This window comes from Prionailurus viverrinus, chromosome C2 (genome assembly GCF_022837055.1).
Source record: "Prionailurus viverrinus isolate Anna chromosome C2, UM_Priviv_1.0, whole genome shotgun sequence".
Classification (NCBI taxonomy): Eukaryota; Metazoa; Chordata; class Mammalia; order Carnivora; family Felidae; genus Prionailurus; species Prionailurus viverrinus.
Window position 1 is genome coordinate 36,406,108 of NC_062569.1, and position 18,373 is coordinate 36,424,480.

An 18,373-nucleotide genomic window follows, 5' to 3' on the forward strand; every position below is an offset into this window, starting at 1 on the left:
AGAATAGACTTTATTTTTTTAGAGTAGTTTTAAGGACACAGCAAAACTGAGCAGAAGATACCAAGATTTTGCATACACTCTGCATAGCCTCCCCTGTTGACATACCCTGCAGAGTGATACATTTGTTACAACTGATACATCAGTATTACATTGACACATCAGTATCACTCTAAATCCATAGTTTCCCTTAGGGTCATTCTTGGTGATGTTCCAAATAAAATGAACTGAAAAAGATCCACACGAAGATACATTATAATTTAAATGTCAAATGCTAAAAACAAGGAGAGAATGTGAAAAGCAGCAAGAGAAAAACAACTTGTATGTACAAGGGAACCTCCATAACAGTATCAGCAAATTATTCAGCAGAAACTTTTCAGGCCAGAAAGGAATGACGCAATATATTCAAAGTGCTGAAAGAAAAAACACTTCCAACCAAGAATGCTCTACCTGGCAAAGTTATCATTAAGAATTGGAGGAAAGACAAAGTTTTCTCAGACAAGAAAAAATAAAGGAGTTCATTACCATTAGGCTGGCCTCATAAGAAATGTGAAAGGGACTTCTTTAAACTGAAAGAAATGGTGCTAATTAGTAACAAGTAAACATATGAAAGAATAAACCTCACTGGAAAGGCAAATATGTAGTAAAAGTAGTAGGTTAATTACTTATATGCTAGTATAAAAGTTAAAAGACAAAAGTAGTAAAAATAACTATAATTATAATAATAGGTTAAGGAATACACAAGATGAAAAGATGTAAAATGTGATCTCAAAAACATAAAATGGGGGGGGGGGGAGGGAGAGTAAGAATGTTAAACTTTAGAATGGGATCACACTTAAGTTGTTATCAACTTAAAATAGACTATTACAGGGGCACCTGGGTGGTTCAGCAGGTTGAATGTCTGACTCTTGGTTTCAGCTCAAGTCATGATCTCACTAGTTCGTGAATTTGAGCCCTGCATCAGGCTCCGTGTTGACAGCACGGACCCTGCCTGGGATTCTCTCTCTCCCTCTCTCTCTGCCCCTCCTCTGCTCTTTCTGTCTCTCAAAATAAATAAACTTAAAAAAAATAGACTATTACAGATACAAGCTGTTATATGTAAGCTTTGTGACAACCACAAAGTAAAAACCTATAGTAAACACTCAAAGAGAAAAGGGAAAGGATTATAAGTGTACCACTAAAGAAAGTCATCAAACCACCAAGGAAGAGAAGAAGAAAAGAACAGAACCAAGAGGAACTATAAAAACAGCCAATAAACAACTAACAATATGGCAATAAGCACATACCTATCAATAATTTTTTTTAAATTTTTTAACGTTTATTTATTATTGAGAGACAGACACAGAGCGTGAGCAGGGAAGGGATAGAGAGAGGGGAAGACACAGAATTTGAAGCAGGTTCCAGGCTCTGAGGTGTCAGCACAGAGCCTGATGCGGGGATCGAACCCACAAAGTGTGAGATCATGACCTGAGCTGAAGTCGGTCACCTAACCAACTGAGCCACCCAGGAGCCCCCCTATCAATAATTATTTTTAATGTAAATGGATTAAATTGTCCAAAAGACATAGAGTAGCTGAATAGGGGGGAAAAAAAAAGACCCATCTATATGCTGCCTACAAGACATACACTTTAGATATAAGGACACACACATGGACTGAAAGTGAAGGATAGAAAAAGGTATCCCATGCAAATGGAAACCAAGCAAAGTTGGAGTAGTTACGCTTAAATTAGGCAAAATAGCCTTTAAAAAATTTTTTTTCAACGTTTTTTATTTATTTTTGGGACAGAGAGAGACAGAGCATGAACGGGGGAGGGGCAGAGAGAGAGGGAGACACAGAATCAGAAACAGGCTCCAGGCTCTGAGCCATCAGCCCAGAGCCTGACGCGGGGCTCGAACTCCCGGACCGCGAGATCGTGACCTGGCTGAAGTCGGACACTTAACCGACGGCGCCACCCAGGCGCCCCATTTTTTTAAAAAAAATTTTTTTTCAACGTTTTTTATTTATTTTTGGGACAGAGAGAGACAGAGCATGAACGGGGGAGGCAAAATAGCCTTTAAAACAAAGACTGTAATAAGATACAAAGATGGATGTCACATAATGATAAAGGGGTCAAACCAACAAGAGGATAGAATATTTGTAAATATTTATGCACCCAACATAGAAGTACCTAAATATATGAAGCAAATATTATCAGACCTAAAAGGAGAAATAGACAGCAATATAATAATAGTAAGGGATTTTAATACCTTACTTACATCAAAGGATAGATCATTCAGGCAGAAAATCAATTAGGAAACATTAGCCTTAAATGACATGTAGGACCAGATGGACTGACAGATAATATACAGAACACTGCATCCAAAAGCACCAGAATACACATTCTTCTTAAGTGCACATGAGACATTTTCCCAGATGGATCATATGTTAGGCCACAAAACAAGTCTTAATACATTTAATAGGAAGCATTTTTTTTTTTTGCCACAAGGGCATGAAACTAGAAAATAATTATAAAGGAACACTGGAAAATTCACAAATATGTTGAGATGAAATACATGTTACATGAACAAACAACGGATAAAAGAAGAAATCAAAAAAAAATATCTTAAGGCAAATAAAAATAGAAATATACCAAAATTTGTAGGATGCAGCAAAAGCAGTTCTAAGAGGGAATTTCATAGCAGTAAATGCCTACCTCAAGTAAAGAAGAAAAGTCTTAAATAAAAAAACCTAACTTTGTACCTCAAGGAGCTAGAAAAGTAAGAATAAATGAAGTTCAAAGTTAGTAGGAGGTAAAATAACAAGATTAGAGCATAAATAAATGAAATAAAGATTATGAACACAATAGAGAAGACTAGTGAAACTAAGAGCTGGTTCTTTGAAAAGATAAACAAAATTGACAAGCCTATAGCTAGACCCATCAAGACAAAAAAGAGAGAGGACTCAAACAAAATCAGAATTGAAAGAGAAGATATATTACAACTGATATCACAGAAATACAAAGGATCATAAGAGACTACTATGAGAAATACCATCAAACTAGACAATCTGGAAGAAATGGATACATTCCTAGAAACATACAACCCATCAATACTGAATCATGATGAAATAAAAAAATTTTTGAATAGATCAATTACTAAGAAGGAAATTGAATTGGTAATCAGAAATCTTCTAACATATAGAAGTTTAGCAGCACATGGATTCACTGGAAAATTCTATCAAACATTCAAATTCAAAACATTCTCAAATTCTTTCAAAAATAGACAAGGAGGGAATGCTTCTAAACTTAGTTTATGAGGTCAGCAATATCCGGATACCAAAGCCAGACAAGGACACCACAAGAAAAGAAAATTATAGGTCAATAACCCTGATGAACATAGATGCAAAAATCATTACCAGAATATTAGCAAATGGAATTCAACAATACATTAAAAGGACCATATATCATGATCAAGTGGGATTTCCTCCAGGCATATGAGGATGGTTCAATATCCACAAATCAGCCATTGTAATATACCACATTAACAAAATGAAGGATGAAAACCATAAGATCATCTCAATAGATGCAGAAAAATCATTTGACAAAATTCAACTTCCATTTATGATAAAAATTCACAACCAAGGCTGGCTGTAGAGGGAACATACCTCAACATAATAAATGCATATATGATAAACCCACAGCTTCACACTTAGTGGTGAAAAGTTGAAAGTCTTTCCTCTAAGATGAGGAACAAGATAAGGATGCCTACTCTCGCCACTTTTTAAAAATGTTTATTTATTTTGAGAGAGAGGGACAGAGAGCGAGCAGAGAGAGAGCGGGAAACAGAGAATCCTAAGCAGGCTCTGTACTGTCAGTGCAGAGCTCAATACAGGACTTGAAATCTGGAACTGTGAGATCATGACCTGAGCTGAAGTCAGGAGTCAGATGGCTAATTAACTGAGCCACCCAGGTGCCCTACTCTTGCCAATTTTATTCAACATAGTATTGGAAGTACTAGCTACAGCAACTGGGCAAAAAAAGAAAGGAAGGAAGGGAATGAAGGAAGGAAAGGAGGGAGGGAGGGGAAAGAAGGACGGTAGGATGGTAGGACAGTAGGAAGGAAGGAAAGAAGGAAGGAAGGAAGGAAGGAAGGAAGGAAGGAAGGAAGGAAGGAAAGGCATCCATTAGAGAAGTAAAACTATCACTATTTGCAGATGACATATTATGTAGAACCCTAAAGACTCCACCAAAAAACTGTTAGAACTAATAAGCAAACTCAGTACAGTTGCAGGATACAAAAGCAATATGTGGAAATCTGTATTTCTATTAATATACTATTAGAGAAATTAAGAAAATTCCATTTACAAGTGCATCAAAAAGAATAAAAAACCCAGGAACAAATTTAACCAAAGAGATGAAAGACTTGTATATTGAAAACTGTAAGACATTAACGAAGGAGACTGAAGAAGGCACAAATAAATGGAAAGATGTTCTCCAATCATGGATTGGAGAAACTAATGTTGTTAAAATGTCTAAAGCAATGTACAGATTTAATGAAATCCCTACCATAATTCCAATAGCATTTTTCACAGAAATAGAACAAAGGATTCTAAAATTTGTATGGAACCATAAAAGGCCCCGAATAGCCAAAGCAATCTTGAAAAAGAAGAACAAAGCCGGAGTCATCACAAACAATATTACAAAGCTATAGTAATTGAAACAGTACAGTATTGGCATAAAAACAGACATATAGATCAATAGAACAGAATAGAGAGCCAAGAAGTAAACCCATGCATGTAAGTTCAATTAATTTATAACAAAGGAGCCAAGAATATACAATGGGGAAAGGACTGTCTCTTTAATAAATGGTGTTGGGTAAACTAGACAGCCATATGCAAAAGAATGAAATTTGACCACTATCTTACAGTGCACATAAACAGTCACTCAAAGTGGATTAAAGACTTGTATATAAGATGTGCAACCATAAAACTCCTAGAAGAAAATACAGACAGTAAGCTCCTTGACATAGGCCTTGGTGGTGATTTTCTGAATCTGATATCAAAAGTGAAAAGCAACAGGGGGCCTGAGTGGGGCAGTCAGTTAAGTGCCCAACTCTTGATTTTGGCTCAGGTCATGATCTCACATTTTGTGAAATTGAGCCCCATGTCAGGCTCTGCACTGTGTGTGGAGCCTGCTTAAGAGTCTCCCTCTCCCTCTCCCTCTGCCATCCACCCCATCTCTTGCTCTCAAATAAATAAATAAGTAAATGGGACTGCATCGTACTAAAAAACTTCTGCACAGGAAAGGAAACCATCAACAAAATGAAAAGACAGCCTACAGACTGGTAGAAAATATTTGCAAAGCCCGTCTTTACTAAGGGGCTAATATCCAAAATGTATAAAGAACTCATTCAACTTAATGGAAAGAAAATTTAAAAAACCAATCATATTAAAAAAATAAGCAGAAGTTTAAAAAATAAAAATATAAAAAATTTTTATAATTAAAAAAAAAAAAAGAAACAGAAGATCTGGATATACCTTTTTCCAAAGATGACAAACAGATGCCAATAGGCACATGAAAAGATGCTCAACACCACTAAGCATCAGGAAAATGCAAATCAAAACCACAATGAAATATCACCTCACACCAGTTAGAATGTCTATTACAAAAAAGGTAAGAGGGGTACCTGGATGGCTCAGTTGGTTGAGGGTTCAACTCTTAATTTCAGCCCAGGTCATGATCTCATGGTTTGTGAGTTCGAGCCCCATATCAGGCTTTGCACTGACAGTGTGGAGCCTGCTTGGAATTCTCTCTCCCTCCCACTCTGCCCCTCCCCTGCTCTCTCTCTCTCTGAAATAAATAAACTTTGTTTTAAATTTTATATTTGAGAGAGAGAGACAGAGACAAAGTGCAAGCCGGAAAGGGGCAGAGAGACGGAGACAGAAACTGAAGCAGGATCCAGGCTCTGAGCCTTCAGCACAGAGCTGGACCTGGGGCTTGAACTCAGGAGCAGCGAGATCATGACCTGAGCCAATGTCAGACACCTAACTGACTGAACCACTCAGGCACCCCAATAAATAAACATTTTTAAAAAAAGAAAAGATAGTAGTATTGGCAAGGATGTGGAGAAAATAAAACCCTTGTGCACTGTTGGCGGGAATATAAATTGGGGTAGCCAGTATGGAAAACATTATGGAGGTTCCTCAAAAAATTAAAACTAGGATTACCACATGATTCAGGAATTCCAATTCTGGATATTTATCTGAAGAAATGAAAACAATAACTCAAGATATCTGCACTCCATGTTCACTGCAGCATTATTTACAACAGTCAAGATATGGATGGGGCGCCTGGGTGGCGCAGTCAGTTAAGCGTCCGACTTCAGCCAGGTCACGATCTCGCGGTCCGGGAGTTCGAGCCCCGCGTCAGGCTCTGGGCTGATGGCTCGGAGCCTGGAGCCTGTTTCCGATTCTGTGTCTCCCTCTCTCTCTGCCCCTCCCCCGTTCATGCTCTGTCTCTCTCTGTCCCAAAAATAAATAAACGTTGAAAAAAAAAATTAAAAAAAAAAAAAAGATATGGAAACAACCCAAGTGTCTACTGATGAATAAATGGATAAAGACATTTTTGGTATATATATATATATATATATACACACACACACACACACACACACACACACACACACAATGGGATATTATTCAGCCATAAAAAAATGAAATTTTGCCATTTATGACAACATGGATGGACATTGAGGGTATTATGTTAAGTGAAATAAGTCAAAGAAAGACAAATATTCTATTATCTTTTTTATATGTGGAATCTAAAAAAATAAAAAAATAAAAATAAAAATAAAAATCTAAAAAAATAAAAATAGAAATAGAAATAGAAATAAACCAAGCTTATAGAGTATAGACTGGTGGTTGTCACAGGTGGGTGGGTGGAGGGGAAGAAATGCTAAAGGGGGTAAAAAAGAGAAAAAAAAACCCATAAATCTCCATCCATGGTTATAAACAAGGAGAGTGCTCATGTTCTATGTTATTTCTTCCTTCCTTCCTTCCTTCCTTCCTTCCTCCCTCCCTCCTTTCTTTCTTTCTTTCTTTCTTTCTTTCTTTCTTTCTTTCTTTGTTTCTTCCTTCCTTCTTTCTTTCTTTCTCTTTCTTTCTAAGTAGGCTTCACGCCCAACACGGGGCTTGAACTCACACCCCTGAGATCAAGACTTGAGTTCAAGAGTTGGATACCTAAGTGACTGAGCCACCCAAGAGCTCCTCTATTTTACTACTTTTAACATTAAATCTTCCATCATATTCTCAGTGCATGAGCATCTATTTTTCCATATTGTCTAAATGAACTTCAACATTTAGTCATTAAAATAAATATTTATATTTTTAGTGCATACAGTACACATAGACTGATACTCAATATTAAATAGTACTTTAGGTCATTTCTGAGTTCCTGAAAAGGCTCATCATTAAATACTTTGGATTGTGCTCTGTAGGAATCATGTTATTGAGTCCGGAAAAGAAATTAAATGTGTTAATGGAATGTGGTAGATGTAGCGTAGTCCCTTAAACCAGTTATTTAAAAAAAAGCTTTTTTAAAAAGATGCTCTGAATCTAGTAGAAATTATTGGTACTGAGAATCTATCTGATTAAAAAAGCCCTATCTCTGTTCAAGCATAGAGCTAAACTTCTAAACTGAGATTCTCTTTTCACAGACTCTGAGTTATGGTTAAATACAGTTGGGCTGACACAGTTTAGCAATCAAGGTAGTATCTGCATTTAAAAAGAAGAAGAAAAAGAAGGAAGAAAAATGAATTTTGCTAAGTCAGTTTAGTAAAAATCTCCCACTCTGGTATCTGACCACCCTCCGTATCTGAACAAATTCCTCATCTCTCACCCTAGTCTGCCTTCAGCAAGAACCCTGTGGGGTTGGTGTGGCATGGATCCCCATCACTCCTGATGTGTGCTAATTTTCTATCCACTGACCCCCACCCAGTTCCTCGGCTATAAATTCGCACTTGTCCTTGTATTGAGTTGAGCCTAATCTTTCTCCCCTACAACAAAACCCCATTGTAGAAGCCCCCCTCACCCTTGAACAAAGTCTTCCTTACCATCTTTTACAAGTGTCAGGAATGGTTTAGCATTGTTTGTCCACCCAAAGAACTATTATAAGCCATGAAAATGAAGGAACTACAAGTGCATGCATCAGTGTGGATGAATCCTGTTGAGTCCAAACAGCAAGGCCAAGAGTATAGCATTAATAAAGTTCAAAAAACAAATACATAAAACTACATAAGATGATGTTTAGGCATATACATATAACTTTTTTCAAGTGCCTGCATATGTGTATGTATATCAATACAGATAGTGGGTTTTCTTTTGTTTTGTTTGTTTTTGCAGAGACAAAAAGATGTACTAGGAAAGGAGCACACAGGGAACTGTAGGAGCCTGGCTTTGGATAGTGGGATCATGGGTGTATTATATTGTGAATAAACACATAAATAAATGTAAGTGCCAGGAAGACTCCCTGGAGACAATTGGCATACAGACAGAGAGCTGGAGGGTGAATCAGAGTTATCTGGGGTCAGGCTCTATCAGGCAGAGAGATCACTGTGTGCAAAGGCCTGTGTCAGAGAGAGAGAGAGCTCAACTTTCTGGAGCTGCTGAGAGGGTCTCAGCACAGTGTGGCCCAGAGCAAAGTTGCATAAAAGTAAGACTGGAGTGGGTGCCTGGGTGGCTCAGTCAGTTAAGCATCTTGTTTTGGGTCAGGTCATGATCTCGGGTCCATCAGTTTGAGCCCCACGTTGGGCTGTGTGCTGACAGCTCGGAGCCTGGAGCCTGCTTTGGATTCTGTCTCCCTCTCTCTCTGTCCCTCCTCCACTCATGCTCTCTCTCTCTCAAAAATAAATAAACATTAAAAAATTAAAAAAAAAAATGAGGCTGGAGCTCAGGAGCTAGCCTCAGCTAAGAAGAGGGAAAGCATCCTGTAGGCCATGGGGTACCAGGGAGGGAGAGTGCTGACTTTAGGGAAAGTACCAAGACACTGACTTTAGGAAGACAGCTCTGGCTGTCTACTCACTGTGGGAGTGAGTCGGCTACCCTCAAGCAGCCTAACCACTGTCTGTCCCTCCAGCTTTGTCTTAACCACCTTCTGCTCACAAACCAGTCATGCTCTGTGCTGGGGTGGGTACTTAGCTAGGTGATCATCCCGTCCGTCTGCCTCCAGGAGCTAATTCTTGTAACTACCTTCACCAGGAAACATTCCCAGACTGCCCTTCCCAGCCCGGGAAAGGAGCTCCAGATCCTCCATCAAAACATTTCCCTCACTGGTTTGAATGGTCTTTACCTGTCTGTGTTTTTGATGAACCGGCGCTTGTTGCATTTAGGCTCTTTGGTGCCTGGCACAGAGAGAACGGGGATCAGACCAAATGACTGTGGAATGGAACTGAAGTCAACCCCGGGAGCAGAGATGAGGATATCCAGACCAAGAACTTTCAATTTCCCTAAGGAAGCACCCCCTCGGCCTTCGCTCTGGCCACGCCCTCTGCCTTAGGTCTCCGCTCTGGCTGGGGAGGAGGCTGCCCACCATCAGCTCTAGGGGCCGGTACAGCAGAGAGACCCATCTCCCTGAGCCTCGGGTGGGTGGGGGAAGGCTCCGCGAAGCAGGTGCAGTGTGAAATTGGGATTTAAAGACGAGCTGAAGCCTGCTCTTTAAAAATAAAGTGTGGACACGTGTCTGAGGAAGAGGCTATTAAGCCATCCTCTTTTCCTGGCTGCTACTTCCCACGTGCGCTGGGTAGAGACACCAAAGCTGCCGAGTGACCGAGGGTGTCTCCTCCCTCTCAGGGGCACCCACCCTGGAGCTCCCCGCGCGCTTGAATGAATGGGGGAGGACCCGTGCACATGAATGAGTGCGGGAGTGAGGGAGTGCGCGGGTGAGCGGGCGGGTGAATGGCGACCGCGCCGACTCGGCACGGGGGCGCGGGCGCGGGCTCCACTTCCCTCTCCCGCCAGCTGGTGGCCTCGGGAAGGTGGCGGCGCCGGCAGCGGCCCGAGCTGGGACGGGCCGGGGCGCGGGATGGTGGGGGAAGGGGCGTTCCCGGCGGCCGCGCCTTCCGCGGCTATTGGATTAGTGGCCTTCAGGGATGAGCTCAGCCGGATCGGCTTTCAGCTGCAGCCTCCGGGCCGGCCGGGAAGGCGGGGAGCGGGCGGCGGCGGAGGAGGAGGAGGAGGAGGGGGAGGCGGCGGCGGCTGCAGCATCCAGAGCTGGCCGCGGCGGCCGGCGCGCCCCGCGCACAAAGGCGCCCAGCCCCTGGGGAAGGCGATGAGCACACTGCAGCCTGGGCCAGGACCCCAGCTCCAACTACCGAGACGTGCGCCCAGGGCGCCGGGGAAGACGCAGGGCGCGCCAGGGGCCAGCGGCCGAGGCGCGGGCCGTGAGCCCTGAGCCCTGAGCCCTGAGCTCGGGACTCGCCGCCCTCCGGGTCAGGCGCGGAGCTTCGGAACGGGTAGCGCGCGGGCCTTGGCGCGTCCCCGGAATCCGCGCAGGAAGGCACTGCCCCACTCCCACCCGACCTCTCGCGCCCTCCCGCCGCGCCCGAGCGCCAACTTCCCCAAGAACGCTCCAACTCCAGGCCACCCTGCCGGGCAGAGGGGGCGCTGCTGCTGGGCACCGGCCGTGAGGACGCGCCCCTGGCCCTGGGGAGCCAGCCGGCATCTTCGAGGTTCCTCGGGCGCCCCTGAGTGGGCGGCGGCGGCGGCGGCAGACGCCTCTTCAGGGAGTGCAGGACCTGCCAGCGCTGGCGATTCCTCCCGGCAGGCGCTCGCCCTCTCTTTTATGGTGAGTATTGTCCAGCTTCTGGCAAGGGGCGCCCTTGGGCGCGCTGGAGCCGGGAGCCAAGATCTGGCAGCGCGGACCTCGTGCGGGCAGGCACTCACCACAGCGGGAGCTCCTGGCACGGGTCCTGTTCGGGTTCCCGGGAATTCCTCTCTGCAGGCTGTGGCGGTCCCAGCTGGTTTGGTTTTGCGCTCAGCCTTTGGGGCGTTTGGGGCTGGCCCCTCTTGCCGTAGGTTCGAAGCCTGCCGCTTCTCTGTAATGGAGGCAGCACGAAAAACTGTCCCCCGAGTCACCCTGCCTGGGTTTGGGTCCAAGATCCGTCATTCACTGGCTGGGTGACCTTGGGCAAGGAGCCAAACCTCAGTTTCCTCATCCGTAGGATGGGGATGGTCATGGTACGTATTTTATAGGAGTATTGGTAGGATCTACGAGGTGGTGCCTGTAACGCCCGTAGACCCGTGCCTGGCACAGAGGAAGTACTCAGGCAAATGCTACTAGCTACATTATTATTAGCTGGGTGAGCCCAAGCGTGTCACAACTTTCCGGAGCTGTAGCAGCTCCCTCGTCTATTTAACGGGGACTGAATAGATTGTGGGGGTCTGGCCGGGGTCAGGGGATTCGGAGCGGTGGAAATTAAGGGCCTGGCACGCAGTAGGCTGTGAGGAAGTGGTGTCTGTTGTTATCGTTTACTCTAGACGCTGGGGTAAGAGAGCGCTGCTCGCTGCTCGGGGCCAGTTTCTGGCCTTGCCTGGAGACAAACTTGGTGATGCTCAGGAAGGGAAGGGAAGGGGTCGCGAGCTCTGCGAGTCACGGATAGGGGTAGGAGGTGGGGTCTAGGAAGGCGGGAGGAGGCCAGAGCCTGGAGCGCGGCAAATGTGGCTGCTTGGGTAGCGCAGGACGCGCCACGGGCTCCGAGCCAGGAGGGGACACCAAGCCCGGGACCTCTCTCTGGTGGGATAAGCTGAGAAAGTGACCTATCCAGCCTCCCTAATGGCCAACCGTGGACTATTGCGGACTGGAAAGGAGGGGAGGGCAGTTTTGTACCGCTGTCACCAAGAGGCGGAGAGCTCTGGGCTCTGGAGACAGGCTCGAGTTCGAATTCCGCCTCCACCATCAGCCCTCCGTGTGACCTTGGGCAAGTACTCTAATCTCTCCCAGTTTAGTTTCTTCCTCTGCCCTATCCTCCTCCGGGGGCGGTTGGGGGTGGGGGGTTGTGAAGAAAGGAGTTCTCTCCTCTCTAGGAATCTGAGCCCCCATCTTTCCACCCACCTTCTGCCCTCCCCGCAATCTGATGAGCCTAAATCCGGAAGACGTGAAATGTTATGCCTGAGCCTCAGGGAAACGCTGTTAAAAGGAAGATCCAGGATCTGCCCACCCTCTTCCCAGCCGGTCACCGCAGCATAAGAAGAGATCAATGTACTAAATCTCTCTCAGTCTCTCCATCTCTGTTTCCCCACCTTCTCACCTCTCTCCTCCAGACATATTCTGCCCCTTCTGTCAGGCTGATGGGGGAACCTCTTCTCATCCTGCAAAACCTTCATTTGTTTTTAAAGCTCTGCAGATTAATGGAGTTTGCAGAAAGACAAAAAGTGTCAGTAGCATGATAAAAGCAAGCTTTACACAAGGGCATATTCCTCTGAAACACATACTTTCTCATTGATTCAATTTTTAAAACTTCCTTAAAAAGTAGTAATAAAAGTGCTTTAAGCCACCTTTGGCAAGAAGCAAACAACATTCAACTTGCTGGCCTTTCCACTCAAATATCTCTCCAGTTTGCATTTCTATTTTATTTCAAAGACTGATAAATTCAATGATATGAAAAGAAACTCTGCACGGGAAAGAAATCACCATAAATAGTCAAAAGTCAAAGTAGGGGGAGAATTATTACTCCTATCCAAAGGGCTCATCTCTTTAATATGTAAAATGTTCCTCATGTCAATAAGCAAAAGACCAAAACTGGATAAAGATCATAAACAGTCCACACACGCGAAATGACACTTAAACATGTGACAAGATGCTCTACCTCCCTCAATAAGAATGCAAGTGAAAACATGCACTCTTTTCACTTACTTACTTACTTAGTAAGTAAGATAGGGGCCCTGGGGAGGCTCAGTTGATTGGGCTACCAATTCTTGATTTCAGCTCTGGTCATGATCCCAGGGTTGTGAGAGTGAGCCCTGAGTTTAGCTCCACGCTAAGCATGGAGCCTGATAAAGATTCTCTCTCTCTGCCCCTCTCCCCTGCTTGTGTTCTATCTCTACTAAAATACAAACAAACAAACAAACAAAAAACACGCTACAATAAGATACATATTTTTTTCACTTCAGCAGATATTAGCCATAAGCATTTATCAGAAACATCTTTTAAAATTTAAATCAAAGTCCTCTCTCTCTTAGAACCTTCTCCAAGCTGCCACGCAGTAGAGCCTGGTCACTGCCAGGGTCTTCCAGGTCTGGTTACTGCCCCCTACTCCCTTTTGCCATCATTTTCTTCCCACATTGCCCTCCACTACCGGCCTTTCTGGTTTTGCTGCAACAGTGGAAGGACTTCACTAGCTGTTCCCCCTCCTAGACTACTTTTTCTCTTCGCTTTTCTTAAGACTGGCGGCTTCTTCTAGCTTGGGCAGGCCTGTCCTTGGGGGACTTCACTCCTCTCCCAGGAAGTGGCCCAGGCCCGGGCCACTACAGTGTTCCTCATCCCTCTGTGAACAGACCCAGTTCAACTCACCAAATGGGGGCTACTTAGTTCTGAGTTGCCTGGCCTGTTGTCACATAGCCAGGCTCTTGAAAGGTCCCTTCTCTGTTGTTATAAGAACCAAGGGTCTCAGGGCAGCTCCCTGGCTAGAACAGGCCATTCTGTGTGGAAAATCAGGAGGGTGGTGGGACCTGGGGTGAAGTTACCAGGCAGAAGCGTCTGCCTCATAGTCATTTAAAAAAATTAGTACATAAATGTGTGCACTTAATTTTTGTGGACATAACCATACATATTTGGTTAAAGAAGATCAACAGCAAAATATATGTAAAATATCAACACATTTTTAATAAAACATGGTTCCTAAATAAGTCAACTAGTTTATCTGCTGCTGCTCAGCTCAAGAAATAAGGTTCTGTTTGGAGGCTGTGAGAAAAAGTCGTCTCTGCTAAACCCTTTGGGAAAGAGGATGGTGAACCCAAATCAGATATCATGGGCCTTGTGGACCTTTCCAGGGCATTGTTGACTGTGTGATTTTTGCTTCACATATTGAATTTAGAACTGAATCCCCATTTAAAGTGTGTACTTGGTTTATTATTTTTTTTTAATGTGTACTTTAATTTTGAAAAAAGTGTTTGTTGCTTAAAATGCAAAATACACAGGAGATGTGGAATGGATATTCCTTCTTAAACCCAACAAGTACTTTCTAACCTAGCCCAAGGGGCCAGGTGCTGGCTGGCTGCTGCCAGGAGGTAGAGGAGAGTCGGGTGCTGGCTTTGCCAGCAAGAAATGCAGCATGCACTGCAGAAGACAGCAGAGATGAGGGTGCACAGAGCTGGAGGGCTGGCAGAGAGGATGCCCAGCCTGCCTGGGGGGAGCAATCAGCCAGGCAAGTGAAAGTGGGAAGGCTCCTAGGACACCAAGGTATGGACAAGATGTGGTGCTTGGGGGAGTCTGGCATGGGTACCCTGGGCTAGGCCATGCTGGGAGGCAGTGCGGGAGGAATAAGCAGGAGCAGGTCTTGGGGGCTGTTGTGCCAAGCCACGGGGTGCAGCTTCCCCTGAGAAGGCACGTGGAGAGGTGAATGAGAAGATGGGTGGTGGCTTGGTCAGATTTACCCCTTGGCAATGTGCAAGTGGGCTTAGGGGACACAGTCTGGAGTCCAGGAGCCCCATTAGGAGACCATTGCAGTAATCCAGGCAACAGCTGAGCTGAGGGAGAGCTGGAGGCATTAAATGAGAGGGATGGGGGGCGGAAATCCATGGCAGAAATGGGGGTGCACAGAGGGGAACCTGGTATGCTGGAGAGGGAAGAGGCTGAGGTTGAGCCCTGGACATGTACTGTTGGGTCATCTTCTCCCCAGATGTCTGGTATCCCAAGAAGGTGAGCATGCCCCCAGACGAGGCTTGTGGTAGAGACCAGGTGGCTTTCCAAGGCTGTTTGAAGGAGCACCTAATCTGGTGGGCAGAGGCTTCCAGCAAGAGGGTTGTGGTGCTGAGGAGAGAAGGCAGGGCTGGATACCCAGTTTGGAAGAATCTGCAGAGGCCAGAAATGAGAGAAGACACATGGAGAGAGAGAGGAGCAGAAACAAAAGATGTGACCTAGGGGGTACCCCCAGGTTTATGGGGCAGGCAAGGTGCATCCTGGAGCCAGGAGGTGGCAGGAAGCTGCCACGAGTTCTGTACCTCTATATGTGCACAGGAGAGGCCCATAGCAGCTCCCAAGTCACCCACCTGGCTTAGTGCTGTGAAATGTCATTGGTGGGGAACATGGAGCTCTACTTTGTCCAGGAGGGAGCCGAGTTCTTCCAGTTAGCTAGACCACAGAGATGGCTCCTCTCTCGGCCGCATACTGTTGAGATAGGTTGAATTACATAGATTCCTGGGGTCGGGGACTCCCTCTCACCTGTCCTCCCCACCCCCACCCCTACCCCCATCGTCTCTCTCTGTCTCACTGTCTTCCCTCTCTGGCCTTCCTGTTTTCCCAATTCCTCACCAGCCCCTTTTCCTCTCTTGCCTGCTCCCTGGTATCTCAAAAATGCTCCCAGAGACCTCAGGCTTAACAGAGGACCTTCAGAAATCCCAGAAGGTGCCCATCATGATCTCCTCAATCAAGCCTGAGGCATGAATACTTTTGCTTTTCTTTCAGGCATCCTGTGTTTTCCCACAACCAGTTAAACCAAATGGGCAACGCTCAGCTTGGGAGACAAACGAGGTGCTGGACCTGAAGATTATTGTGTTTTCCTCATGGAATTTTCCCTGAGAGGGTCCCAAAGTGTAGCACCCTCCCCCAGCCCCTGTGGTCCAGCTTTGCTGTAGCCCGAGCCACGCTGCGCCTCACGGAGGCCAGCTGTCCCTCAGAACAACCCATATGTGCCTGGGGCTGCCCTCTGGGTATGGGAGCAGCTGCAGGGTGACCAGGCCTGCCCAGGCTGCATGTGTATCAGGGCCCCTGGCCTCCGCTGCCTCAGAGGAGTGTCTCTTTCAAATGACCTTGCGAAGCACGCTGGCCTGGTCTCCGCCCAGCAACCTCCTTCATCCCATCCTCTGCTCTCCTTGCTGGCTGACAGCCTGAGCTTCTGCCTTGGGGGCTCCTGGCTCAGTCACGCGTGGGAGGATTCCCATGGAAACCCCACAAGAAGGAGAGGCTTGGGAAAGCCTCATTGATTCACACTCTAGGAAGACAGGCGTGAGACGGTTCCACCTGGAACTGGACAGATGGCTCTCTTTGTGAGCTCTGGGGAAGAAAAGACTTGCCCAGCCAGTTGTAGCGTGAGCTCCAAGCATGTGTATAGAGGGGGAAAGATCATGGACGTCAGTGGAGAAAACCTTGGAGGTTCTTTAGTTCATTCATCATTGGTGGTTTCGCTCTGAATGAGCATCTTGTGATGAAACAGCCCCTCTACTGAATGTTTGTATTAAGAGAATCTTAAAAACATCCCAGTCAAACCAGATTAGGGTAGGTATCATTGGCACCATTGGAGAGGCAAACACTAAAGAATAAAGATGGAAATGAATTGCCTGAGCTGCCGGAGCTCTGTATTTCCAGCTCATGCCTCAGTGGAGGTTCTTTTACTCATTTGCTCAGGCTTGTGCGTTGTGTAGACATTCACCTAGCCCTTGCTCTGAGCCAGAGCCATGGAGACTCCCTGGGACTGCAGTGAGGGGACCCAGCCCTGCTCTCGAGTTGTTTCCTTGCTGGTGGTGGGCAGGCAGCTAAGGAGAGTCACGGCCTCCTGTGATTAGTCTGGTGGAGACAAGTATAGGGGCTTTGCGAGCAGGGAAGGAGGCTCCCCAGAAGTGTTGATTCCCGAGCTGAATTACCCACCTGTGTGCCTGTGGGGGTGTGCAGGGAGAGGGAAGGGACGAAGGCAGCAGCGTGTCAGGACAGGAATGTGTGGGCTTACGTGTGCCTGTTGGGAAATTCTGGCAGGTTGGTAGGGATGCAGTGAAGGGGTTTGTGTGGAGGCCAGGGGAGCACTTTGGGAGGTTAGGGTTAGGGGTCTGCACTTTGTCCTGCTGCAGAAGATTGTAAGCAGGGACATGATTAAATTAGTTTTGCATTTTACAAATGCTGTAGTATACATTGAAAAGCAGTATGCCGTCTGTTAAAGGAATTCAAACGGTATCAAACTGCACTGTTTTGTTTTTTTTTTATAGTCCTTGTCATTATTCAGACCTGTCACTGGGTGTGACCCCTTTGGTGTGAGCTCTCCCTAGAGGGACGCAGTCTGGTTTTATACTTCCCTGTAGCCTCAGCTCCCCAGGGAGGCAGCATCACTGTCAGTTACAAGAAGGACTGAAATCCATACCCACCCCGTAAGTCTGAAGCCAAAGGCCACACTGAGAGGAGGGTGGCTCACCCAGTCATTACCAATTCCTGCAGTGTCTGTCTTGTGGCAAACCCCATGCCTGGGTGAGCCTGGCCAGGCCTCTGAGAATGGGATTTCTGGTCCCGTGCCTCTGAAGGCTGAGTGTCACATTTTGCAAACCGCTGAGGCTCTTTAAGCGATGCAACCTCCACACTTCACATCTCCTTGTTTCTCTGTCGGGTTGCGAGACCCACCAGGGTCCTGGGAAGGGCAAGTGGCAATTTGGGTTTTTGTTTTCTTGCTCAGTCATCGTTGAAGCCCCAGGGTGGACCCTTCCAGATAATGTCATTAAGCATCCCATCCAAGCGTAGACTAAGAAATTAAGTTTGGTTTGGGGGGAATGTGAAAGAGGAACCATTAAGCATTGTTCAGTATGCCCTCTGCTTACTGGGTTGAGAGACGATGTTATTATTCCTATCAGGAAGTTGGACTTTGTTGTATCTCCTGTGTGCCTGGCCCGGTGCCACATCCTGTGGTGGAGACAAGAAATGTGACAAGCCACTCCTGGCTGAAGAGAGAAGGCAGGGACTGAGCCTGACCTGGCCACTGCTCTATCCCTAGCTCTCAGCAGCACAGAGCCTGGCACGTGGCAGCTATCCTTCAAGTGTTTGTTGAATGAATACATGAGAACTAGGGCAGGAAGCGTGCACAGCAGTACCTAACAAAGGGGCAGATTAGGTACAGCCAAGAGTCAGGTGATCAGAGGCGATGACAGTGTTAATGGCAGAACTAGGCCCCATGTCCTCATCTCCTGATTACATCCTCTAAAAAGCAGAAAGTGAGACCTCCCTGAAGGTCACTGTCACCTCTCCACATGCATACATGTACTCTACCCTGTCTTTAGAGCATGGTGCCTCTGTCTGTGCTTGGAGGGGAGCAGAGACGTGCAGGTGAGAGATTCCTGTCTTCAGAGGAACACCCCTAAAGGTAGAAAAAAAGCAGATCAATAGGACTAGAGAGACCAGGCTGGCTCTGGGCGGACAGAGGTCCGGGGCAGGTC

The 18,373-nt window shown here is 46.0% G+C and overlaps 1 protein-coding gene across 2 annotated transcripts in view; it reads left to right on the forward strand.

The window, feature by feature from the left end:
- The first annotated feature begins 10,214 nt into the window (after positions 1-10,214).
- Positions 10,215-18,373, forward strand: part of SPSB4 (splA/ryanodine receptor domain and SOCS box containing 4) — an 82,088-nt gene continuing 73,929 nt past the window's right edge. For both annotated transcript variants that reach the window (XR_007155965.1, XM_047876628.1), the window contains exon 1: positions 10,215-10,814. The gene's annotated coding sequence lies outside the window, so the exon portion shown is untranslated. The remainder of the gene's footprint in view (positions 10,815-18,373) is intronic.